Below are 26,845 nucleotides of genomic sequence, written 5' to 3'. Positions count from 1 at the left end.
GCAGGAGTTGAGTCAAGAGGAAGCAATGAGAGAGGTTGGTCCTAAGGAGGCAGTTGAGAGAAAGGAAGCTCATGCGCTGGCTGGGCTGTACCCACAGGGCAGGATGCCCATCAGACAGGCCAGTAAAGAGGACTGAACAAGCAGTTGGGTAGGATTTGCTAACGTGGAGGTAATTAGTTCAAAAGGTTAGGTACACAGAAAATAAGAATATGTGCAGTATAATTAGAAAGCTGGGAAATTATTCTAAGGAAGGAAATGGCTGTATTGTGTATGCATTTTGGGAAGGGGATTCTAAGTTGGCTACTGATATTTAAAGACCTGCACTAATTAGGCGAGTCTGTCAGGTATGAATGGGGTATTGATAGACATTCCAGATGAGGAGGAAAAAGACCAGGGTTAAAGCTACTTCGTGAATCCTAGGATGTGAAGGAGACATAATGTTGAGTGTAAGCTTTGGAAATCAAATAGATCTATGTGATGGTTAATTAACTTGAGTGGGCCACAGCAGACATTTGGTCAAACATTATGCTGAATGTCTCTAGATGTATTAACATTTAAATTGGCAGACTGAGTAAAGCAGATTGCCCTCCATAATGTGAGTGGCCCTATCTAGTCAACTGAAGGCCCTAAAGAGACAAAAGGACTAACCTCCTCAACTAAGAGGGAATTCTTCCTGCCTGACAGTCTTTGTCACCTCCCCAACTAAGAGGGAATTCTTCCTGCCTGACAGCCTTTAAACTGGAACATCAGCTTTTCCTTCCTTTGGATTCGGAATGGGAACTATCATCAGCTCTCCTTGCCAACTCACCCTGCAGATCTTGGGACTTGCTGACATTCACAAACACATGAACCAATTCCTTACAACATAAAACACTTCCTATTGGTTCTGTTTCTCTTGAGAACCCTAATATAACCTGGGTTCAAAATCATGGCTGTTTCTTAATAGCTGTGTGCCCTTAAGATGGCCCCTTACCCTCCCTGAGCCTATAAAATGGAAATAATAATTGATCAGCATAGGATTGTAACAAGCACTAAAATAATTTCATAAAGCATTGAGTATAAGGCCTGGCACATAGTGCTCAACAAATAGAAGGTGTTATTATTATTATATGAGGCTCTATTAAGAGGAAAAAAAAAACCAGTGAAACAGGGCCTACAGATGTTTTCTTGGTGAGAAGCGAGGTATGAAAGTGAGACCTGTCAAAGATTCCCCTGGCCCATAGCAGCAGCCCTTGTTCTTTTCATCTAGCCTTCTCTCCCATATTTATGAAAACTACTTTCTGTGTGTCATCACGCTCATGTAACTCTTTGGGATAATTCAGCTGAACTTTCAAAAACTTTCTAAAATCTTGTTTAAAAATCTTCCAGATCCACATCACTCTTACTAGACTTAAACATAGTGAATATAAAAATATGGACCTTCTGATTTAGGATTTTGCAGAGGTACTAGGTTATTACTGAAAATACTAATCACTGTAACGTATTACATATTTATTTTCAAACTAAACCTCTGATAGACACTTATTTTGTTGTCATTAGCCTTTCATAAAATTGAGTTGGCATCAATTCCAGTTGGTTAAGAATTCTGACTAGAAAAGCTTTACTGTAAAAATCCCCCTCTCACAACAGTAACTTCTAAAAAAGGGGATAAATACATTCTCTTCATTTTATATCCTTGTATCTTCTCTCAGGGTCAGAACGAAGTACCACTGTGCAAACACTGATTCTATTTCAAATGTAAACATTCAATTAGCTACCAGTCTTAAGTATTTACAGAGGTTCTCAAAAAAAATTTTTTTTAAACACTAGCCAAGTGTTCTGTGATAAAAATCTGACTAATGACAGTGTATGGATAACAGTTATAGCCCTAGAGGGCTGATCAAAGTTCCACCATCATGAATCTAAAAGTATGCCACCCTAATGAATCTAAAAGTACGCCACCCTACTTCGATCCCCAAATAATTCAGTTTGGTTGTTGGTTTTATTTTCTTTGGTTCCTTCATGGTGGTGGGGGTGGTAATAAGAGAGAAGTTAGGGTGGGCTTGGAAAAGAAGGAAACTGTCCCTTAGCACAGTTGTATATGTCTGCAGCGCTATCTTTTCAACTATAAAAACTCTCCCTTCCCAAAATGTGCAATCTGGTTTTGGTAACTCGTAATTTATTCACAAAACAAGACTACCAAAAAAAAAAAAAAAAAAAAAGTACCTCTTTCTACATGTTAACACTATTCCAGATGCTAGAGATACAAAGATAAAGACACTAGTCTGGGGCCCCAAGAGATTAGTCTAGTGGGTGAAACAAACATAAGCAAACAATCATAACACAGTGAACAATAACTGAGTAATAGATATAGTTCAAAGAGAGCAGGTACAAGTTGGGGACTGGGAAGACTTGAACAAAATGCTACAGGATGCAGGTGGCCCATTCCAAGGTTAAGTGTTTTTCAAGCAAAAACTCAGTTTCCGGACTAAAATACCTTCATTTCTAAATGTGAGACTTTTATGTTAAAGTTCTTATGCATCATATATACATACATAATAACAACCCAAAGGGAAATTAGCTCAGTTTTAGAGCATGATTCATCATCATTCACACCTGCTCAATTTAAGACCCTCAACAAAATAGGCATTACATTGAGGAAATTATGGTAGCAATTGTACAAAATTAGAACAAAGAGACTTCTGTTGCTATATGAACAATATGAAACACTATACATGCTTATAGATGTATTTAATTGTTACACTGTAACTGTCAATCCTTTCAAAACTCTTAAGATGGATTCTGACTGAGAAATAAAACCGTAAAAATTCTGTTTTCATCTTTATATTTGAGAAATCTCCAAATTACAAAGGCCAGTGTGGTACTTTTGAAAAACAGATGAAAATTACATGTTTGGATTTACAGATTTCTGTTATTCACTCATGTCATTATCCCCAAAGCTACCTTTATTCCACAGCTAACTTTCCAACATTTCTACGAAAAGGGCACAGGACGAGTTTTCTTTTCGTTCGTTCTTTATTTTTTTTTAAGGTTATAGTCTTTTTTTTAAGCGTTGAAATAGAAAATTTTGACAACCCAGCAATTTTAAAACGGGCCATTTGATCGGGCCCATTTTATTTTATACTTTTTTCCAACATCTGCCACCCTTCATCTAAGGTCAAAGGCTCCCCGAATGTTTTACAAGCTGCCTACGGAGACAAACCCTGTGAAACCTGAAGACACCACACCAACAACCGTGCGAGTCACTGTAACGTGGCAGACCACTCGGCAAAGTCAAAACTGCAGTTCACTTTACGCTGACAGAGCTGCTTTCCAGAACTCTTCCCTCTCTGTCCGCCCCGCCCCCGGCCCCCAAAGAACGGGAAAGTGTGGATTTCACAGGATGTTTGGAACCGATTTCCTTAAAACGAAGCTTTTATCTGGTTCCCGGCCCTGTGCGGGCTCGGGCTGGAGCGCCTGGGTTTTGTGGGATCAGCGAGGGCTTCTCAACTGGTGACCTCCAGCCCCTCTGCTGGGCGTGTCCCTAGAAAGGCCACGGCCCTTCACACCACGGAGGACGCCTCAGGCCCGCTGCCAGGCGACCCCCGCCCCGCGGCTCCGCAGGGGATCCCGGGCACACCCCACCGCGCAGGTGGCGACACCCGCCGGGCAGGGGCAGCCAGGCCAAGCTGAGCGACCGCTATGCGTGGCCACCGAGGGCTGGGCCCCGTTGGGCTCGGTCCACTCCGTCTGCCCGAGCGAGCCCTCGTCGATAGCGACTCCTGTTCTGACTTCAGCCCATCCCGCACTCGGCTCATCAGGGAACTTTCCAGAACCCTGGCCCTCCCTGGCAAGTCCCGAATCGCCGTCCAGGAGAGAACCTTGGTTCACTTACTGAGCGCCCCCTGCGGCCGGGAGCTCAGGGCGGGCCTGCACGCGGAGGGGACCCTCTCGGACCCGCCTCAGGACGCCCTGCGCTCCCGCACCTCCAGGCGCCCGGCGGGCACCCCGTCCCCAGCCCCCTCTCGGGCCGGCCTCGTCCTCCAGGAGGACAGACGACGGGGCAGCAAGGGACCAGGAGAGCCACGCCCCCAGCCCCTGGTCCCCTCTGCCCGCCTTTACCTCGCCTAACCCCACCAGGGCCGCCGGAGTTAAAATTAGAGCCCAGCGCAGGGCGAGCTCACGTGCGCCGGGCGGGGCGGGGGCGCGGTCCGGGTGAGTCACGACCCCGCCCCCACTCGTCGAAGACGGGCTGACGTCAGCCGCTTCCCCGAAGGGTGACGTCAGCGCGTCCCGGAGAGGCTGCGAGGCTATCCTTTAACATTCACGGAGTTTCGGTACCTTAAAGGGGCCAGGCCTCGGATAAACGGGTCTGGGAAGGTGACTCTAGTCAGGCATCCGTAGGGTCCCTTTATACATATTCTTTTGTACAGAGAAGTGTTGACTGTTGAGTTGCTGATGAGCAAAGGACAGCAGTTGAGCGTAATTGGAGGCTCCCCGAAACCCCAGAACCTCTTCCTGGAAGCCCTCCTTAATTAACCAGAGTCTGATACTGACCCAAAATTCAGAAAGTTTTCTGTGTCCCTTGACTCCCTACCCCTTCACTATATGCTTACACCTCTGCTGGTACAGAAAGGCTGTGGTTTGAAAGTTTATACAACTTAAGCCAACTTGGCCCTTTTATCACTGTTTTTGACCGTGTTTAAAATCTGTCACCAGTAGTGTAACATGAAACAAGTCATTTAAATTTCTGAGTGAGAAATTTGTGAACTGGTCTCCAAACCCTTCTCTCATGCTAATGTTGCTGGTGGAAACTTCCAGAGGCAGGAGACCTGTTCATTCAGCATTATCATGACCTCACCGGAAACTAACAATTTACTGAGGTTTACTATGTGGCAGGTATTTTCATTATTGCCCCCCCCACACACACACACATACAGTTTAATCCTCCGATCTCTGGGGTGTCATCATCCCCATTTTACTAACAAGGAAAGAAACTGAGGCGCAGCAAGGTTGAGTATGTTTCCCTAGGTTACACAGCTCAAGAATGACAAACTGGAAGTCATTCCCTGATCTATATTCCCAGTTGGACTCCAGGTCTATGTTTGTGTTATATAAGGTAGGCTATGAAATGCAGGTCTTATTCTGGATATATTGAGTCCCCTAGAACTAGCTTTTCCTCTTTTAACACAAGCCCAGTGCCTCTGTACAAATAATCCAGATGTTCTCCCAAGGAGGCTCCAAGCCTCCGGGTGGGGCAGTGAGAAGGCACTCCCTCTCAGGGGTGCTCCTCCTGCACTTGCCCAACCTGAGAACAAGTGCCTCCTTGAGATTGGCAGCCTAGGCACCTCACTCACTTCACAGGCGTCCCAGCACTGCCAGCCTGCCTTTGACTCTGTGGTTCCTCTCTTGAAACCAGAGAAGACATCCCACTTACAGCATCTTCACCTGGCACACTGGTGGCCAGCTCTACCGAAGTACAGAAGAAACATCTTGTTTTATCTTCATCATAATCCCCTCTCTGTAAAGCAATAGAGAATTTCTGGTTAGACCGGCATGTTCATGCCAAAAACAAATTAAAGACAACAACAGCTTCCCAAAGTTTTGAGCAAAATAATGGTGCTTGTGTACTGGAAATGGAGCCAAATGGATGAGCTGTTGTCACAGTTATCTTCCGACAATCATTGCTGGTCCTTGGCTGAGAGTCACAGCCCCATCCTCAGGCTATACATGCCAGGAGCACCTTCCTCCCCCAGCTCATCCTTTGGAAGTATTTAAAACTAATTCCTCTTCCCTCCTATCCAGTCTCCAGACGCCACCAAGCTCTCTCCTTTGTGATCCCTGCTCCTGTCCCCTCTATCATGCTGATGGAGTCACTACCACTGCTCTTTCTGTTCTGCCAGGTTTTCTGGAGCCTGTGACCAAACACCTGGGTGCACTTCCACCGCAGCCTCAGGAAGAGATGGAGAAAACCACAGGCAGCTTTAGGGGAAGCTGTAGGGGCAGAGGGTTCTTCCTGTGCACTGGGGCTAGACACGAGACATGGAAACTTAGACCAGTATGGGACCTTCAGGTCAACTGGGCCAGCCCTTGTTTTATAGTTAAGGGATTAAGGTCCAGGTGAGGTGACCTGCTCAGTGTCACATGGCCTGTTAGGTGAGAGTCTTAGTCACCTGACTTCTACTCAGATCCATGGATCACATCATTTTTATAAATTTCAGGTGGAACAATGGGCATAAATATGCATGAAAAATGGTAATGTGACATATAAGTGGTGGAAGGGAAGACAATTGGTGGCATGAGGTAAATATAGACATGAAGTCACCGGGAAGAATTGCAGAACACAATTTCTTTGGAGCCATGGCTATTCCCACCTCCCCTTTCCTTCCTCTCCCATCTAGTCTCAAGATAGGTGAGGTGGTTATTCCTCCTCGGACCTGGGAACCTTTTCCCAATGGAATGACACAATGAGTTGGATTGCCATTTTTAAACCTTCAGTAATCCAGATCTTGTGTGTCATTTCAGGTTTTGATTTTTTATCTCCTAGCTTTTACTTCCCATAATTTTCCTATCCCAGAAGTCCCATTAAATACCATTAAGAGCCATAAGTGTAACTGGCCACTAATGTGGAAGGATTGTGATCACAAAACAGCCCTGGCAAAGAAAGGAGCAGGAATCCTGGGTCTGTTCCCAACCGTGCCAGTGACTCACTGGATGACACAAAGCTAAGAGAGATGTGGGTCAACACACACAGCTGCTGGCCAGACAGAGGTGGAAGGGTGGGAAGAAGCCATTTAGCTGACTTCCAGCATAGTGGAAGCTCCAAGGTCCCCCAGTAACAGCTGAAGGGTGGCCCGCCAGGTCAGCCCTGAGCTCTGTCCCACTTAAGAGCCTGCCTCCAATGGAGCCACCAAGATGGCTTGGGCTGGATTATAGCATTTATCCTTCATGACACCATTCTCTTTGGTTAGGAATGCACCCTAGTGAGTTATTCCTAACTCCACTTTAATAACTTGTTACAGATCTTCCCTCAAGGAATTTATCTGAAACTTTCTTTGATCTATTTATATTTCAGCCTGTCCAGCCTTTTCAGGGAAGAAGTAGATTTACCATTTATGTAAAAGCAGTTAGGTCCTAAGACACAGAAAACTACTATATGAGGGTTTCTAAATAATAATAGTATTACAATATATTATATTTAATCAATATACTCCTGTATTATAGTTTGATGATAATAATGATTCAGATGGTCTCACAGGCTTATTTTGTCTTTGACTTTATCTTCATGCACATATACACGCACACATACCCCATCAAAAAGTACTTCTTAATGGAGTGGGGTGCTGTGATAAAAGTAACTCTGCACGCCAACTTTCATAAACATACTTAATGTTCTCTAAGGACTTACTTTCTAGGACCAACATATAGTAGGTGCTCAATAAATACTTGTTGGGTTGATGGAAGAGTGGAATAAAAAAAAGAGAAAGCCATGTGGTCACTGAGCATATACTTGGCCTGGAAGGAAAAGGGAATGTCTGATTTTATGGTACATGGGTGTGTGAGCTCTCCTCAGATTGGCCCTAGAGCTCACCCTGGAGCAACAGCTGGTTCCCAGGCTGCTGAAATAGACTAGGGTTGCCAAAGGGACAGCACCTGACAGGAGTTATGTAGATGGTAGGAATGAGGAGGCAGGTATGGGGGTCAGAATAGGATGACCAGGTCCTATGGCCATCTCTGTTTTCAATATGAACCACACTAGAATGGAGTTTTAAAAGCCAAGTGATTCTGTAGGTGAATGGACAAATAGACCGTGATATATTCAAACAATGGGATATTATTCACCACTAAAAAGAACTGAGCTATTAAGTCATGAAAAGACATGGAGGAAACTTAAATGCATAAACTCAAGTGCATATTATTACGTGAAAGAAGCTAATCTAGAAAGGCTACATATTGTATGATTCCAACCCTATGACATTCTGAAAAACGCAGAATTACAGAGACAGTAAAAAGATCAGTGGTTATATGGGGTTGGGGGAGGGACAAAAAGGCAAAGCAGAGAGGATTTTTAGGGCAGTGAAAATACTCTATACAATATTATACTAATAGATACCTCTCATTATACACTTTTCCAAAACCATAGAATGCACAACATCAAGAGTGAGCCCTAATGTAAACTAAGAACTTTGGATGATAATGATGGGTCAATGTAAGTTCATCCTTGGTAAAAAAAAAAAAAAAAAAAAAAAAAAAAAAATAGTACCACTCTAGTGGGGGAAGTGGGGGATGTTGATAGTGGAGAAGGCTATGCATTGTCCGGGGAAGAGGGTCTATGGGAAATCTCTGTACCTTCTGCTTACTTTTGCTGTGAACATAGAACTGCTCTACAAATTAAAGTCTACTTTTAAAAACCCAGGTGAGGTGATCGTACTTACCTGTATGTAGATTAGGTCCACTATGGAGTCACAGAGACTTGAGTTGGGCTCCTAGCCCCATCACGACCAACTGTTACTTTGGAAAGTTACTTAATGCCTCTAATCTCTGTTTCTCCTAATGTCACAGGACTGTCATGCTTTCCTCAAAGCATTTTGAAAATCAAACGTAAAAATATATGTAAAGAGTCTAACCCAGTACCGGGGATGTAGAGCATGGTGAATATATACCCTCTCCAATCTCTCCCTAGTTACTATGATTATTAAACATTTTGATGGCTACTAATTTCAAAGTCAGGCCAATCGAGGAAAGCTATCTCTGGTGAAAGTGACCTTCTACTAGGAAGGCAATCTGTGTGTAGGAATGGGCATGCGTGTCCTCAAATGGCTCAGTCACAGATGCTGACTACAGAAGGTCAGGCATGAACTTGAGCTCTAGAAGGCCGTGTCAAGCCCCTCACTCAGCTTTCTCCTGTGAAAAGGTCAAGATGATGGAAGGCTGTCATATTTAGATGATGGCTCGTAGGGAAGCCTCGGTGGGTTAGTCACCTATGCTATGACATCATATTGCCACTCAATATAGTAACAGCTGTTGGTTGCTTTAGGGGGCAGGGGCGGGGTCAGCTTCTGTTGACCAACCATACCTCCAGGATAAATTGGATGGAACCAGCAGGGAAGACATGACAAGTGGAGAAACCCTCCTCTAAATAGGATATTCCACAGTTTTCAAAGGATTTTCCACAGTTTTCAAAGGATTTTTGGGCACCTCACCTCAAAATGTGAGTCTTGATTTTTTCTTTGTCCTTGGGGCCAAGCAGGAAAAATGTACAAGAAAGGTGTTTGGTCAGGAAGACTTCAGCTGGGGGAGTATCCACCATGACCAGGGGCCACGCTGCCCTGTTCAGGGGTGAAAAAGAGAAAAGTCCTATGCACCAGCTACACGATGCCTACATGGCACCCCAAGAAGTAGTCCAAGGAGGAGGACTGAAAAGGCCCGGAGTTAGAGTGTTCTAGAATCTTTGGGCTGGATCAGGCATTTTACCTTTCACAGATTCATTACAACCGTGGGGCCAGATCAGCACCCCACTGAGGCAATGGTGTCATCTCACCTTTGAAATTAGCCGGGATGAAGCCATAGTTTGAAGATAACACACATCAGTGCTATAGTTAATCTGGGGTGTTGATTAGTCACATCATAATGGAAAGCCTCTGGATTTGGTTAACCCCTTCTTTCCAGACTATTATCCTCTTTGACATCTCAACCTACCTCTCGAGGGGCCTTGTGCTTTGGGAGCAGAATGCTTTGAATCAGCAGTAAGAGGTTAACTGGGGAAGGCAGACTCTCCCTGTATCTAAACTGGAGTTAAGTTCAGACTGAAGAAGCAGAGGTTAGAAAAAAAAACCTGGACCAGGGGTCAGGAGACCTAGTTTGGCAACTGATTCTGCCACAGTTTGAGCCGTGTGATGTTGGGCAAGTCACTGCCTCTCTGTAGCTTTTGGTTACGTCTCTTGTCTGTAAATTATGTGTGCTTGTGGTCCTTCTGACCCTGACTGGCACGTTCCAGTCCTCTAAGTGTGGATTTGCTGTCCTGTTGCTGCAGATTAGAAAAGACCTGGGGTCTGAGTGTGTGGCTCTGCCACTCACTGTGCTACCTTGCACAAGAACACCCCTTCTCTGAACCTCAGTTTTCCCACTTGTATAATATGGTTATTATGAGACATGGGTGAGATAATGACCCTGGAAGCCTTTTCGGAGGCTCTATGCAAATGTATTTAAATGATGCCCCAAGTTCAGAAGGGAAGGCGGGTAAGAGGAGCTGAGGAGGACAGTTGGGGGTACTTACTGGCCGGTTGGACTGTGACCAGGGCTAGAACTTGAGCAGGTGGGGGTTGTGGTCAGCCAGGCCATGAAAACCTCCAGCTCTGTCCTGATCAGTTCCTGGTCACTTCCCAGCAGTTCAGGGAGGGGAAACAATTGAGAGATTGTAAACGATAATGTGAACAGCCCAAGGGAGTGGCTGCAAACTGTTGTCTGAGTGGGCACCGCGCCAGGCAAAGAGGGCGGTGGGGAGCCCAGCCAGGGTCTGGAATCCCATGCAAATGAGCAGCCTCCCATTTCCTAGGGATGCCCCGGGAATACTCCTGCACTGTGCACCTCCCACGGTGTGGAAACGCCTGGTAGGGGAGCCCTGCAAATAACAGATCACAGCAGCGTATTGACTGGAGTGATCTGTCTCAAGTCATCCCTTGAGGAAAAATCACAGATCCTCTAGCCTAGAGAAACTCTTCAAATTCCTGTTAATTCTTCACGTTAATCGATTAGCTTAGGGTTAGCGATTTTACTTTGACTCTCCCTTTCATGTTTCCGGGGAATGAAATTGACCACTCCTTTCAAGCTGTTCTTTGAGCCAGGAGCGCGACTTCTCTTCCTTCCTTCCCACCAAAAAAGGGTTACTCTGTTTTTTTTAATTTTTATTATTATTTTTTTAATTTTTGAAGCCCTTGGAACAGAGGGTGGAGAGGCTGGCAGGAGGCGCGGCTGCTCAGCGTGCTGACTTGCTGACTCATCTGACATTAACATCATTATGTTTCAGGAGTCAAAGTGATTTTCAAACTATGAGTAATGCGCGATATTAGAGAGAATGTTTACAAGTCAGCAGGCGTTTCAGCACACTGGAGGAACCAGAGGCTGCTGACAACTGAAATGACTGAAGGAATAAGAAATGCCCTCTGGAGAAACACCCTTTCTGTCTGGGCTCCTCTTCTTTGAAAAGGATCCCGACAGGAAAGGCAGGTGAACTAGGAGCTCCCTGAGGAGGGATCCAGATCTAGCATCCTTATATGAATACTACCTGGATGTCTGATCATTTTATATGAGAAAAGCTTTCTTCTAGTCTTTGTTTTCATTTATGCAACTCTAGTGAAAGATGGATTTAAAGATTTTGGGAAATTATTCCTTTTTTAATTTAGAAATTAAATTTAATGGGGTGACATTGATCAATAAGAGTACATAGGTTTCAGGTGAACATTAATATAGCATTTGAACTGTTGGTTGTGTTGTGTGCCCATCACCCAAAGTCAAATTATTTTCCCTCACCAAATATTTGTCCCTCATTACTCCCTTCCCTCACACCCCCTCCCCCTGATAACCACTTCACTTTTATCTATGTCCATGAGTCTCGTTTTTAAAGCAAATTAGTTCTTAAAGCTAAGTTATTACCTGTATTAATAACTATAATAGCCTGACCAGGCGGTGGCGCAGTGGATAGAGTGTCGGACTGGGATGCGGAGGACCCAGGTTTGAGACCCCAAGGTCACCAGCTTGGACCCAAGGTTGCTGGCTCGAGCAAGGGGTTACTTGGTCTGCTGAAGGCCCGGGGTCAAGGCACATATGAGAAAGCAATCAATGAGCAACTAAGGAGTCACAACAAAAAAACTGATAATTGATGCTTCTCATCTCTCTCCATTCCTGTCTGTCTGTCCGTATCTATCCCTCTCTCTGACTCTGTCTCTGTAAAATAAAAAAAAAAGAAATTATAATAATATCTAAAGTTTTGTGGATAACTGTGTTACTTCTAAAGCAGGAATGAGAACAAATCATTTCCACCATTTTAAAGATGGGTGCAGAAGCCCACGGCATGGGTGGAGGGTGAGGGGGAATCCTTTTTAATGCTCCTTTGTGGAATTAGTAAGAGAAAAGTTTGAGAGCCATTGAGTACAATGAGCCAAGTATTTAGACCTCATGACAGAAAAGAGGCCCCAGTCCTGTCCAGATAAGTATCTGTCCCTTGCCTCCTAAGGCAAATACTAACACTTGCTCTGCCTACCTCAGAGGAAGAGCCTTGAGCTCTGGGATGGTAGGGACAGTGTCTGCCCACCACTCTCCCCACCCCGTGTCTAACTTGGAGACTGCCTATAGTAAGTGCTCAGTAACTCCTTGCAGAATTAACGAATGACACAAGAGCTTTGAACGCCAGAACACTGCTCTCCTGTTTAGTTGGTCTTCTTGCCTTTAGTTCCCCCTGCCCAGGGCCGGGTGGGGATGCTCAGCAAGTGGGGCCATGCTTGGAGGCACATCTACTGAAGGTACGAGAATTACTGCTCGGATCCTCAGGAACTTAACTGCTAAAACTAGGTGAAAGTAGAACACTCAAAGAAACTCCTTTAGAAAAGGCTCATTCTAAAGCGTGGCAGTAATTTTAATTTGTTTATCTGTTGGAGGCAAATGAGAACTGTTCAGACTCCATTTCACCTGCTGATATTTGAACTGAAATTATCACTGAAGGTGTAATGACAATGAAGTCAACTCCATGTTTGGGCTTTGTGAAGATAGGGCAAGGATAAATAGTTGGACTGGATTAATCCTTAAAACACAAAAGCTCCACTCTTGATATGTGTTTACAGGTATAAAAGAAAAGAAAAACTTGTGAATAATCAATCCTGCCTTTTTTTTCCCCCCATGGGAAAAACATCCACATGATTTTATATGCTAGGACATATTTCTAAATTTTGATAAGGGCTTACAAGTATAGCCTTTTCCAAAATCCTTTCTCTACAACAGGTAACTGTCCTCTTGTTCTTTCCATTCCTTTGACTTCTCTGCCTCTCTCTCCTTTTCCCTCTTTTCTCCATCCCCCAGTTAACTCCTTCCTCTGTTCTTATTCTTATGTTGCTGTCTGCCTCTCCCATCCAAGCACCTCTCTCATCTTGTAAACTTTTCTAGTGTTGAGCCATTCACATGGGGAGTGGTCAATAACATTTTGAAACAAACAAATAAAAAGTCATGAACTAATTATAAGATCACTTATAAACTGTTAATAAATAAATTGGTAATTATTTTTAAGCTTTCAAGCTTAATCGCAGATTGAGATTGTCTTTGAAGAAGATGTAAAAATTAACTTTATCAAATCTCGTTCCTTGAGTACATGACCTTTGAATGCTCAATATCACCATCAAAGAAAAAAAAAAGGGGGGTGGCCTTAAGGGAATGACACACCCTGAGAACCCTAACCCTAGTCTTCTGTGGCCCACCTGGTTTAACTGATCTCTTCTCTCCCCATCCATTAAAATAGTATTGTTAGGCTTACTTCAAGCAGTAAATATAAACCAGTACATTTGTGGCTAATCAATCCAAAATGATTGTTAAAGAGAGCCAGGGTCCGTGGTTCCATCTCAAACATTTGAGGATGATGCCAGGAAAGAAAGGCTGTGTGTGCTCCCTGTGGCTGTCACTGAGTGCTTCTGCCCCAGGCACACTCTCCAGTGGGGTACATCTAGGGCGGTGGTATTTCTAGGGTTCTGAAACTTCACTATTCTGTATCAGAGCTGCACGTCCAGGCCGGTCTAGATCTCACATCCCCTCCTCCATTGTTCCTGCAGGTACATGAATGCTTGTCAAGCTAGGGATCCTCATTTGGGGTTGGATGACACAGTCACTGCCCTAAGGCATCTCAAGTAACAAGGTTCCTCATTTCAACCTGAATTATTTATCTTATAATTATAAATAATTTCATATTCATTTAATAATGTTATTAAGTTAGTTGCAGGTTGCTGAACATTTGAGATCCAATTGTTTAACATAGATTCTAAAATAAACTTTGTCTATTTAGAACCCTCATGGAATAAACTCATACTAATTTTCCCCAATATTCTCCCTTTACTATTTCCCCCTTCCTTCTTTCCCTTGATTTTTTTTCTCTCTCTCCCTCCATCTTTTCTTCCCTTCTGTTCTTCTTTCCTCTTTCTTTGTTTTCTTGTGATTTGTTTGTTTGTTGCTTTTGGTAGATGTCTTTCTAGAAAATAAAAGGAGATTTAAAAAACTGGTTAAGGACTAAATAGAGACTTTTTATCATGTGCATATTTTGACTTCCCATTTTTAATTGTGTGCATATGTTTCTTCCCAATCAAACAACAAAAGAAGTTAACTTAAATAGTGTTTTGCACTTTTTCTGTTTTCAATTTTTAAGAATGTTTTATTTTCCCCCCAATTCTAATGTCAGCCTATCTCCTCCCTCTGGAACAGCTTCCGAAGGGAAATGGGGAAGAAGGGAAGGGAAGAAGTTGCCAGAAGCTAAATGCCTGTGTGCTCACAACAGGGATACAGGGAATGGGTGAGCCTACTAGGATCAAGGAAGTGTTTGGCCTTTTTTTCTTTTAAATTCAAGATCTTTCCACATCATTAAATATTCTTCTACAACATCATTTTTAATGGTTGGACAAGTCCTAAGTTAATTTTATATCTTTGAACTGCAATTTATTTAAGTAAATTATTTGGGTAATACAGTATCTTATTTGTTAATATTGTAAATAATGCTGCCCTAAACTTTTTTGTAGCTTAATCTTTGTGCATAGCCATTCTTATTTACTTCAAATATCTCTTCTGAAAGGACGATAAGTATATATAATTTTCAAAGGCAAATAAGTCAGAGTATATAAGTTCTAGAATTTTTGATATATATATTGCTCCTAATATAATTTAAATTTAACATGAAGAAAGTTCTGCCTTTGTTTATTAAATTGTATTTTCTGTTTATGAATTTCTTGTTTAGAGTCTTTGCCCTCATATTTGTTGGTATCTATTTGCAATTATTTAGAATGTTTTTCATATATGTCAAATATATATACAAAGACCTCCTTGTCTAATATGGTTTTTTAATTGTTATAATAGATATAATTATATTCTGGCTTGATATTTGCATTTTAATGTTGGTTATTTATATATTTTTTGACACACAAAAGTTTTTAGAGAAGTAATCAAATGTGTCAATATTTTCCTTTCTAAAGAAAGAGTTTTCCATACAGAACTTTGACAATACTTCATATTTTCCTCTAATAAAATAATTTTAAAGGTAAAGTTTATGTATTTTACATATTTACAGTGCTATGCACAAATTTTAAGTGGACCATTCAGTAAGTTGTGAGATATGCATAAACCTAAGATTTTAAAATTTAAAAGGTACAAGTTTCTTTTTGAGTTGATGGTTAAATATATATATATATATATATATATAAATACACTAAAACCATTGGATTGTATACTTTAAAAGGATAAATTATATGGTATATGAATTATATCTAATGGTGTGAAATACATTTGTAGAGAAATTAACATCATCACAGAAAGTTCCCGAGTGTCACTTCCAAAAGATCCTCACTCCCACTATATCCCAGAGGCAATCAGAGTTTTTAGTTTTTTCATAATAGATTAGTTTTGCCTGTTTTAGAACTTTACATAAATGGAATCATACAGAATGAACTTTATTGTGCAAAGTTTCTTATACTCGGCATAATGTTTTAAAAATTCATCTCTGTTGGTATGTTTCAGAATTTTCTTTTTGTTGTTAAGAGTAATCTTACTTTCAGTGTCTATATTACAGTTTTGTTTATCCATTCCTCTATTGATGGACAGCTGGGCTCTTTCCAGTCTGGGGCTATTATGAACATTCTTATATAAATATATGTCCTCTTGTGGACATAAATTTTTATTTCTCTTGAGGCAATACCTAGGAGTAGAATTGCTGGGTCATAAAATAGATGTATGTCTAGTTTTATTAGAATTTGCCAGACATTTTTCAAAAGTTATTATCCAGTATACTCAAACAAAAATGCATGAGAGTTCTAGTTGCTCCATATCCTCGTCAACTTTTGCTGCTGTCAGCCTTTTGTGATTTTAGCCATTCTGTTGAGTGTGCAGTGGCAGTGTATGGTAGCTTTAATTTTCATCTCCTTGATGACTAAACATATTGACATCTTTTCATGTGCTTCTAGTTTTTGTTGTATTCAATAGTTTTGTATTTTATCCTAATTGCATCTCTATCAAAGTAATGTTGATTATTTGAAGTAAACTTCCAAATTTATATTTTTCTAAATAATCAACTCACCCAACTTAATTTATTAACAATAATTTTATTCCTACAGATTTATGATGATTTCTTTATCATAGATTAAATTCTTTTGTATAACGTGGTCTCAAAATATCTAGTCTGTGCAATTCATTTGTATAATTTGTACATTTTTGGGGTCAGTTTCATGCTATTTTATTGATATTTTCTTTCAAAGATGGTTTATTTAATATCTGGCAAAGTCATGGTCTCATCATTCCTTTTCATGTTCAACATTTTCTTTGCTGTTCATACCTTTGCTGGTCTTTCAGTAAACATTAGAATTATGTCTAAAAAGAATCTTATTGAGATTTTTATTGAAAGTATATTGAACATGCAAATTAATTTGAGAAACACTGATGTCATTGCCATGGAATTTAATATTTAAATTTTCCTGTACATTTCCCAGTTACATTTTGTGATTTTAATTATATGGATCCTTCACATTCTCATTAAAGCTAGAACAAGGCATTTAATAGAGATTTTTAATATCAGCATTGTTAATTTTTCTATTTTAATTCAATCTTTTTCACTATATTTTCTAACTGGGTAGTATTTCTATGATATATAGAGCAGATACTGGCTTTTGTTTCTCCTTTGTATATTTAGCAGTTTTCTTTTACTCTCTTAATAATTTTAGTTGAATTGTTCTTTTGAGTTTTCAGGAATTATATTATCTACTTATAATTTAAAATCTGTTCTCTCCTTTCTAATATTTATGCACTTTATTTTTTTAAATGCATCCTATTTAATTGAGCAGAATTTTCAGACCTTAAAATAAAAATGGCAATAAATTATATCCCTGTTTTGCTTCTGATTTTAATAATATTGCTTTAGTATTTCATTCTTAAAGAAGTTTGGATTGTTTGCAAATAAATACTTTTTGTTAAGAAGGAGTTTTAATTTTGAAATTATTTTTTGGTAAGGACAAGCTATTGAATTTTAATGTCTTCTCTACATCTATCGAGAATTTCATTTGGATTTTCTTTTTTAGCTAGTGGATGTGATATATTGTACTACTGGATTTTTCAAATATTAAAACATAAAGCCTTTCATTCTAGGTTAAACCCTACTGGGATTATTCTTCTGATACTCTGTTATCTGTGTTTGGATTTTCTTTTCTGTGTCCATAGTTTAGATAGTTTTATTATTTTCTTTCTTTTGAGCTGTCTTTCAGGTTTTGATATCCAAGTTATTCTATAAAGTATATTAGATAAGCTTACCATATTTTTCAACGTTGGGAGTAATTATTGAGACATAGTAACTACCTACTACTTCCGAGTTGAAAGAATTTTCCCCATAAAGTTTTTAGGCCTTGATAATTTTCTTTCTGGAGAAAAATCTTTTTCTCTTTTCTCTCTCTAGTTTCTTCAGCTGTGATTAGAGTGTTAAGATTTTATAATTCTAAGTTTAATCATGTATATATTTCCAGAATATTATTTATTTTACCTAGGTTTTTAAGTTTCTAAATTATAATTTTGCAAGTATTGTCTTAGGTTTAAAATAAGTTCTTCTTAACTTGTAATTATCTCCCTTTTTAATTTGCAATTATTCATAAGAATTTTTCTTTTTTATTTTCTTTAAAAGTTTGATTATTTTATTAATTTTTAAAAGAAGTTTGTTAATTCTATAAATTTTCTAATATCCTAATTAATTTAGTTTTGTTTTTGCCTTTAGTCTTTTCTCTTGATTCCTTAGGTATTTTATTATTGCTGTTGTTTTTATAAATCCTTGAATGGAATACTTTCATTTTCCCTTTCCTTAAAAATAATGAAAATATAAAGACTAATTTTATTAGAATACCTTTTGATAATATTTCATAATTTTCATGTGATCTATTTTTATCTTAATTATCTCCTGCTATGTTCTTACAGTTTAATTTTTTCACATTTTTAAACTTTATTTACTCACACAGTAGTTTAATTTCCTTTGAAAGCTAGAAAATAAATATCACTTATCTCATTATTTTATTGTTTTTCCATATGGTAAATATTGATCTTTTCCTGATTCTCATAAAAGTCATTTTTAAAAAAATCTATACACACACCAAGCCACTGAATAGTAATGTGCAAATCTCCAGAAAAACTATTACTTGAATGTTTTTAAGGTGGCAGAAGATAACAATTTGGAGATATAGCCTATAAACACGAGTTTCTTTTTTCCTATTGATAAAACTAGCTTTCAAAGTGGTATATTTTGAATGATTACAATCCAAAAGTAACTCCCAAAACAGATAATATCAACTTTAAAAGAACTTCTAAGCTAAGCTACTTGAAGGATAAATTAAGAATATCATTTTTTCTTTGTCCTAAATTTCTGAATTTGATACATATATTTTTCCAAGGTTCTTTTTGTTGTTGTTTATTTTAAAGGTAACATACCACACATTCAGAATATAATTCTTAAATTTGTTTCTTGTAAATATAAGAATGGGCAAAGTTAAGGTGCATTAGTTATAGAAAGGATAAAGAAAGATAAAACATTTAGTCACATATGACTTAAGGTCTTAGTTATTTATTGTGATTTCAGTATTCACAACAGTATATTTCCCTAGTGCTTACTTACATAACTAAGCAGGTAGACACAGCAAAAATGTCTGAATATGTAAGAAATGAAGACAAATAATTTAATCTGTATATTATCAGTCAATTAATACAGTTAGACTCTTAAACTAACCATTGGTAGTAAAATAATCTGATCACTTTTTACACAGCAATTAAAAAGAATAAGAAATGAAAGTCTCCTATACAATTACAGCATCTGCTGATATGTAAAGCTGTTAAGAAGCCCCTGTATACTTTATTTTGTAGATGTTACCCAGACAACCTGTCTCAAATCAACCATTGCATAATGTATTTTGTAAAATACCTTTCTAAAAATACATTGCATTTTATAACCTTTATTATTACAAGTGCAGGGGGGGGGGGGGGGGTTCTAGGCTAAACACTTAAACCAAACATATACATGGGGCTATTCAGCAGTAGCCTGTAATGCAACCCGATGACAGGAAACTTCACACACACTTATTAAATGTTTATTATTTCAATCAAGTCAAATTAAAGCAAGCATTTTTTTTCTACATAGTTACCAGAAAAGACACTGAGCTGGAGTCAGGAGAGCAGATTTCTAGGTGCAGCTCTGACTCAAGCTAACTATAAGACATGAGGAAAGTTCTCTTAGCCTTTGTAAAGGCCTCAGATGCCTAAACTATATGTAATATAAACAAAGCGGTTGAGCAAAATAAATTCTAAGGAGTATTATCATAATATGGGATTTTGCTAAACTTTTAAGAACTTAAATTAAAAAAATGATAGCTATGAAATATCAAGCTTGATACTTATCACCGATAATGTTGATTAGAGAGAGAGCTTTAAGCCAGGGAAATACTGATTCTGCATTTATGTACAAAACTACAAACTTTTTTATTTTTTGCATGGTATATACTTAATTTTTGTTTTATTTAATTTTTGTCCCGTATTTATATTTTGTGTTGCCTTAATTTCTATTATTAATAGTTTTGTTGCCTTGTGATAAAAAATTAAGTTTGTATAATTTCTGCTCCTTAAAAAAATCTATTTTTGAAAATATGCATTGCAAATACTTTCTGTTTTATAATCAACATTGTCTTGACTATTCTTGTCCTTTCCACATGAATTTCAGAATTAGTTTATTAAGGATCACACACACACACACACATTGGGGATTTTAAAAATTAAAATTACATTAAGTCTATATATAAATATAGATATAATTGATATTTTTATGTTATTAAGTACTCCAATCAATGAACATGGTAATTTTATTTATTTAGGTCTTTATTTTGCTCAATAATACTTTCATAGTTTTCTTCATAGAGGCCTTACATGAATTTGCCCTAGGTGCCACATTATTTCTGTTACTAATGTGAATAGAAATCTTTTTAATTATATTTTCTCATTAGTTATTACTGTTAGAAATTCTATTGATTTTGTGTGGTTTTTGTGTCTAGCATCCTTGTTGAACACTTTTTAGCTCTACGAGTTTCTCTGAATTTTTTTGAATTCCTTATGTTGACAATCACATTTGTTTTTTGCAAACAAGAAAAAAAAATGGGTTTTTTTTTCTCCTTCTAACTTCCATCTCTCTTCCCTTTCTTTTCTATTGGGTCAATTAAGTCCTTCAGTACAATGCTGAATAGAAGTTTATAACTGGTACCCTTATGTTATTTCTGACTTTAATGGAAATGCCATTTCCTTAATGGAAATGTTTGCTTGTGGAATTTTGATATATGGCCTTTATCAAGTAAAGAAAGTTGCCTTCTATACCTATTTTGCAAAGATTTTTTTTGAAATGTATAAATGCTGCGTTTTATCAAATGTATATTCTGCATTTATCTGGATTATATTAAAAGGAGTTTTTAAAAAGGAAAATGCTTTTTCTCTTTTAAAATGTTGATATTAATAGGTTTTCTAATCTTGAATTATACTTTCATTCTTAATATTAAATTTTATTTGGTCACAATATTTTCTTTAAGATTTTGTATCTATATAAAAATAAGATTATTATCATTTTCTTTACTGATACTGTTGTCTGGCTTTAGTATCTTAAAAAATAATTTGGGTTGTCTTTCTTTTCCTCCCTATTCTCTGAGACAGTTTTTTGTTTGTTTGATTTTAGATAGCATTTATCTATTTTTTGAAGATCTGGTAAAACTCTTTGGGCCTGGTATCTCTGGATGTGGGAAACCTTTGGATCAGTAATTTAATTTCTCTCATGGCTAAGGCTTTATTCTGGTTTTATCTGAACAAATGACCATAATTTTATCTTTTCTTAAAAAACATCTAGTTCTTCTAGGTTTCCATATTTATTGGCATGAAGTTGTTAATAGCTTTCAAGTGGATTTTTATATATTTCCAAACCCTTTTTATTCCTATTTTCTGTGTGTGTGTGTGTGTGTGTGTGTGTGTGTGTGTGTGTTTCTTTTCCTTAATCACTTTTGCTCAGGGTTAATCTATTTCTGTAAGTTGTTTCAAAAAAAAGAAAAACATCTTTTGGTTTTATTCCTCTCCTCTAAATATAATTTCTTTAATTTTTCTCTTATACTTATTTTTTCTAATTTCTAGGTTAGGTTTCTCTGTTGTTCCTTTCTCTGTTTCTTAAGTCACTCACTTTATTTATTGTCTTGGTTTTGTTTGATTATTCATTTTGTTTTACAGAATATATATATTTTTTTTACAGAATATATTTTTAAGGTACTAAGTATTCCCTATTCTCTTGACCTCAACAAGGACCCCAGCACTTTGTAGATACTTATTGAACTCTGCTCCCCAACTTATTTTTGTTCTAGATTTGTAGTTTTATCTTTTTAAATATAAAAATAGTTATTTTTACAATCAGTATTTAATTATATTCATAATACTTTTTTGTAGTTATTTAGTGATAGTCTGTGATTTTTAAACACCCTTGTCTTTGCATGTCTGACATGTCTTTAGTAGGGTATAGAATTCTAGATTGACAATTATTCTCCCTCTGCACTTTGAACATATTACCTTTATTGCCTCCTTTTTGTCCTTTTTTTTGAAAACTTTAGAAAATTTAGAAAATTAATTTTAACAGGGTGACACTGATCAATAAGGGCACATAGGTTTCAGGTGAACATTTCTACAGCATCAGAACTGTTGATTATGATGTATACCCCTCACCCAAAGTCAAATCATTTTCTGCCACCTTTATTTGTTTATTGCCTTCTAGAACCTGTTGTTGTCTATGAGAAGGCTGCTATCAAACTACTTTTCATTCCTTTGTAGGTAATCCATCCTTTACTTCTGGTAACTTCTGATGATCTCTTTAGCCATAATGTTCTGCAGTTTTGCTGCCATGTTGTCTAGATACATACAGATTTATCCTTATTTCAAAGCTTGGTCCTCAAATGTACTTTTGATTTGAAGTCTCTAATTTCTAAAAAATTCCCAGTCATTATCTCTGTAAAGATTACTTGACTGTCATTCTCTCTTTCCTCTTCTTTCAGAATTCCTATTTGATGACAGTTGGTATCTCTCCCTCAGACCTCCATGTCTCTTCCACTTCATTGCTGTGCCCGGACTCTGGGTGTGCTCCTCAGTACCCTTTCCACTTCATTGCTGTGCCCGGACTCTGGGTGTGCTCCTCAGTACCTTTCCACTTCATTGCTGTGCCCGGACTCTGGGTGTGCTCCTCAGTACCTTTCCACTTCATTGCTGTGCCCGGACTCTGGGTGTGCTCCCCAGTACCCTTTCCACTTCATTGCTGTGCCCGGACTCTGGGTGTGCTCCTCAGTACCCTTTCCACTTCATTGCTGTGCCCGGACTCTGGGTGTGCTCCTCAGTACCCTTTCCACTTCATTACTGTGCCCTTCAGCTTCATTAAGTCCAGAAATTTTATCACCCAGGAAATTTTAAATTTCAATCATTATTTTATTCATTTCTGAAATTTTTAGTTGGCTCTTTTTTCTTTCTGTAAACCTGGTATTGTTTTTACCAGGTTGTTTTATAATTTCTAATAATTTTTGTTATTCATTTCCTTTGACCCTTCAGATTTGCTTACTCTAAAGTCTTAGTTAGGCTGGCCTATAAAATTAGTCTTAACGTGGAATAAAATCCTGTCCTGATTACGAACTTTGTTGGCTGTCTTTCTTAGCATTAGATTTCTTTATCTATTTTGGAATTGGGGTTTGCAGACTCACTTCAGATGTAATCATGTTTGTTTGGTTTGTTTTCTTTCTCTTTCTCACTCTGGGCTTACCCTGCCCGTTCTCCCACTATTACACTCAGCCCTCTTACTCCCCAGCCTTGAACTAGCGTTTCTGGTGGCATTTCAGGGTTATTGCTGTATGGTGATGATAGGGACATAGCAGGTCTAGTTACTGACCCATTCCCAGTGAGTACGCTGTGTCTGTATTCTGTTATGTCTCTAGGCCTGCAAATTCTAGGAACTAGAGCCGAGATGGCTTTCTTGAGTGGTTTTTTCAGCCTCTCTTCCAAAGTTTGGAAACTCAATTCCATGTACCTCCCCCACCATAAAATCATAAGCTCCATAAGGAGAGCAACTGTATATGTTTTGGTCACCACTCTATACCCAGTGCATAAAGTAGTGTCAACACATCATAAACTTAAAAAATGAATTCAGGCTAACAAGTTGTAAACTGAAGTTACAAACTATACCTTTGAAGTTGAACCTGGAGTTTTGTTTACTCCCAGTCTCTTTGGAAAGTGGTCAGCCTACTACAGAGGATAACTTGTATCTATAGAAGGGAAAAATACTGATGCAAGAGCTCAAAGATCTTGATTTCAGGATGGCTCTGCCCCTTGCCTAGCTAATTCATCTAATTATTCTAAACCCAGAATTCATCTTCTATAAAATGAACATGTTGTAGTTGGATGGCAATGCTCTAGATGGCTGCTCTATTAGCCTCAGTTCCTGAGTGAGAATAACAGCAGGTCCCCAGCCGATGGGGACGGCTATGTAGTCTGAGTGAGAAGCAAATGCATTGTTTTAAGGAATAGAGACTCTTAGAGTTGTCAGTTACCACAGCCTAACCTAGATCATCCTGATAGATGTAATTACTTACCAGTATCCCTCTACACCACAGTTTCGAGCTTTGTTGGGGGAAGAATTCTTATTTTTATTTTATTTTTTTTTACTATTTCCCAATTTCTAGTTAAGTATATAAATATGATCATTGTTCTTTACTCCATTTTCACTACTAAAGGCAAACATATTTCAAGTCAATAACAACTGCATATCCATGGTATTCCAGTTTTCTAAGAAAATTGTGACATTGGCTAGAATTCTCAGAAATATAATAAAATGTACTTTGAAAAGTGTCACTGTGCCCTTTCTGGAGATGGGGAGACAAAACTTTTGGCCTGAACATAATTTAATTGTTGCAGATAACATGCAACCTTATTATATGCCTCAAGAATTCAGTGATGGCAACAACTCAACGTGTAGGTGTACTGGCCCGGAGAGAAATGGCTCTTGACTGTAATGCTCTTTGAGTTCTTGGTTTTGTGTTTCAGTGGGACTTCTCTGCTCTATTCATACTGCTTCTGCTTTTGGTATGTGTGCTTCTAGCCCAGGGGTCGGGAACCTTTTTGGTTGACAGAGCCATGAACGCCACATATTTTAAAATGTAATTCCGTGAGAGCCATATAATGACCTGTGTACATTATGCATTATCCAATAAAAATTTGGTGTTGTCCCAGAGGACAGCTGTGATTGGCTCCAGCCACCTGCAACCATGAGCGGTAGGAAATGAATGGATTGTAATACATGAGAATGTTTTATATTTTTAACATTATTATTTTTTTATTAAAGATTTGTCTGCAAGCCAGATGCAGCCATCAAAAGAGCCACACCTGGCTCGCAAGCCATAGGTTCCCGACCCCTGTTCTAGTGGAAAGCCCCTTCCCTGAGCTCCCTTGAAATTAAAAACCAGAAAACCAAGAACTTAGATCAGTGCCTAGAAATGATGATTTTTGAGTATATATCTAAGAAAAGTTCAGCAGTGCCCTGAGTCAAGTACATAAGCCCCATGGCATCTGTAATGGGTGTCCAAGAAGCTTTGTTTTGTTGTTATAATCATTGTTGTTGTTTTTTGCCAGTGGAAACATGCTTTATTGAATTTAAAATGCAAGGTATATTTGTGGTTCATCAGACATTTGCACTGCTGTACATATTATATGTTGTGGTATAATTATTAATGATTCAAAGCGGCATAAGCAAAATATGGCCTATCCTATGAAAATTCAAACCATACAAATTAAAAGCATAAAATAATTACTCATCACCCTGAAGAATGCTTAATATATCCATGTGTGATATCTTACACATACATACATTGAAAAGTTGGTGTTGTTTTGATATTTGAAGTTGCTATAAACATGGCCTCTAGAGAAGAGATACAGTTACCTATTCTTAAGGAAATACAGTTTTTGAGTATTTTCAAAAACAGACATTAGAACACAGCTAATAGAATGTTATTTAGAGTCCTTATTTAATGAATATAAAATAAGCAATTTACAAAAAGCACATTGGTTTCTAAAAAAAAGAGAGTTTCTAAAATATGTGAGTGGAGCCAGAAAACAATGTTCTCTTAGGTCAGTAAAATATCCCCCCCCCCCCAACCTATAAAGCTTCTAGATTTAGCAAATAAAAATACACAATGCCTAAGTAAATGGAAATTTGACAATGCCCAAGTAATGGAAATTTAACAAATAATTTTTATTATAAGTTTATCTCAGGTATTACATAGACTATACTGATACTAAAAATTATTTGTTGCTTATATGATATTTAAAATTACCTAGATGTCCTGTACTTTATCTGGCAGCCCTGCCCACCTTACTTTTTTTAATCCTCAATTTGCACCACCCTCTGGGTGGAAGCTGGCCAGCCTCTGCCCCAAGCCCCATAAGTTCTGTATTAGTGAGCTTGCATTAATGCAATTTCACTTACACATTGTGAGGCTTCTAAAAAGACTAGGTTCACCAACCAAATGCTCTCAAACCCATTGCACCCCCGTGTAAAGCAGTGCGGTCTTTGGAACTTCTCCAAGGGGAGGGCTCTCCTCCATAACGTCCTATTTTAGTCACAGTCATTAGCGCTGGAGAAAAAGCACACTGGTCATGAGATTCTCCTTTTGCAGTGTCACAAGAGTAAAACAAGTGCCTGGAAGAAAGCTTGGGAGAAGAGACCTGTCTCCCGAGCTGAGGACTCGGGAGCCTTTTTCTAAAACATGCCCACATGATTTTAGCATTCAGAACCCCTGACATCTCCTCCTGCACAGAGATGAGCAGCATTTTTTCTTTTTAATTGAAAAAGAGACTGAGTGATTTCAGGCAGGTAATTCAGGCATTGCCACAAGACCCGAACTTGGAAGAAATGGGAAGAAACACTCACTTGACCGAGCGCGTGATATAATATCGGTTTATTTACTCCTCGTTCACACCTGCTTGTAGTATGGCTCCACTCTACAAACCAGGGAGCAGAGGCTCAGAGAGTCAAGCCCTCTGCTCGGAGCCACATAGCTAGTGACATAGCCTAGATTCCAATTCAGGTCTCTGAGGCCATAGATGGTCAAGCCCTGCCCCAACTCTTCCTCTCTTTTCACGGAGTTTCTATTATCTTCTGACCCCAGAGCTCGACTAGAGACCCACATAAACAGCTTCTTCTCCTTCTCCCTTTCCTGATGCCCCCTCTCAACCAAGCTGGTAGGACATAGTTGGGGTGGGAGAGGTCAAGGAGGGAATACTCTTCTTGAGTGGGGGCACCTCCTTCCTCCCCACTGCTCCAGGTGCAGAGCCCCTGGTGCGGGGTAACTCCAGGAGAGTTCCTCGGCCCTGAGCACGGCGCCCAGCACATAGTCAGCCTCCAGTGAGTATTTGATTAAGAAAAGAACGAATGAATGAGGCTCTGGCCGGTCAGCCTGGCATGCAGGAGTCCCAGGTTCGATTCCCGGCCAGGGCACACAGGAGAAGCATCCATCTGCTTCTCCACCCCTCCCCCTCTCCTTCCTCTCTGTCTCTCTCTTCCCCT

The 26,845-nt window shown here is 38.9% G+C and overlaps 1 protein-coding gene and 1 long non-coding RNA gene across 4 annotated transcripts in view; one reads left to right on the top strand and one right to left on the bottom strand.

Moving 5' to 3' along the window:
• The window catches only part of LOC136393427 (uncharacterized), a 47,717-nt gene extending 43,532 nt beyond the window's left edge, over positions 1-4,185 (bottom strand). For 2 of the 3 annotated variants that reach the window (XR_010749090.1, XR_010749091.1), the window contains exon 1: positions 3,875-4,177. This is a non-coding gene — a long non-coding RNA (uncharacterized lncRNA). Of the gene's footprint in view, positions 1-3,874 lie in introns of all 3 variants that reach the window. The other variant, XR_010749092.1, reaches the window with a different exon arrangement.
• A 4,898-nt stretch (positions 4,186-9,083) lies between these two features.
• ATF3 (activating transcription factor 3) overlaps positions 9,084-26,845 on the top strand; it is a 54,865-nt gene continuing 37,103 nt past the window's right edge. The window contains exon 1 of the mRNA XM_066361795.1: positions 9,084-9,190. The gene's annotated coding sequence lies outside the window, so the exon portion shown is untranslated. The remainder of the gene's footprint in view (positions 9,191-26,845) is intronic.

This window comes from Saccopteryx leptura, chromosome 2 (genome assembly GCF_036850995.1).
Source record: "Saccopteryx leptura isolate mSacLep1 chromosome 2, mSacLep1_pri_phased_curated, whole genome shotgun sequence".
Classification (NCBI taxonomy): domain Eukaryota; kingdom Metazoa; phylum Chordata; class Mammalia; order Chiroptera; family Emballonuridae; genus Saccopteryx; species Saccopteryx leptura.
This window is presented reverse-complemented; position numbering and strand designations above follow the sequence as displayed.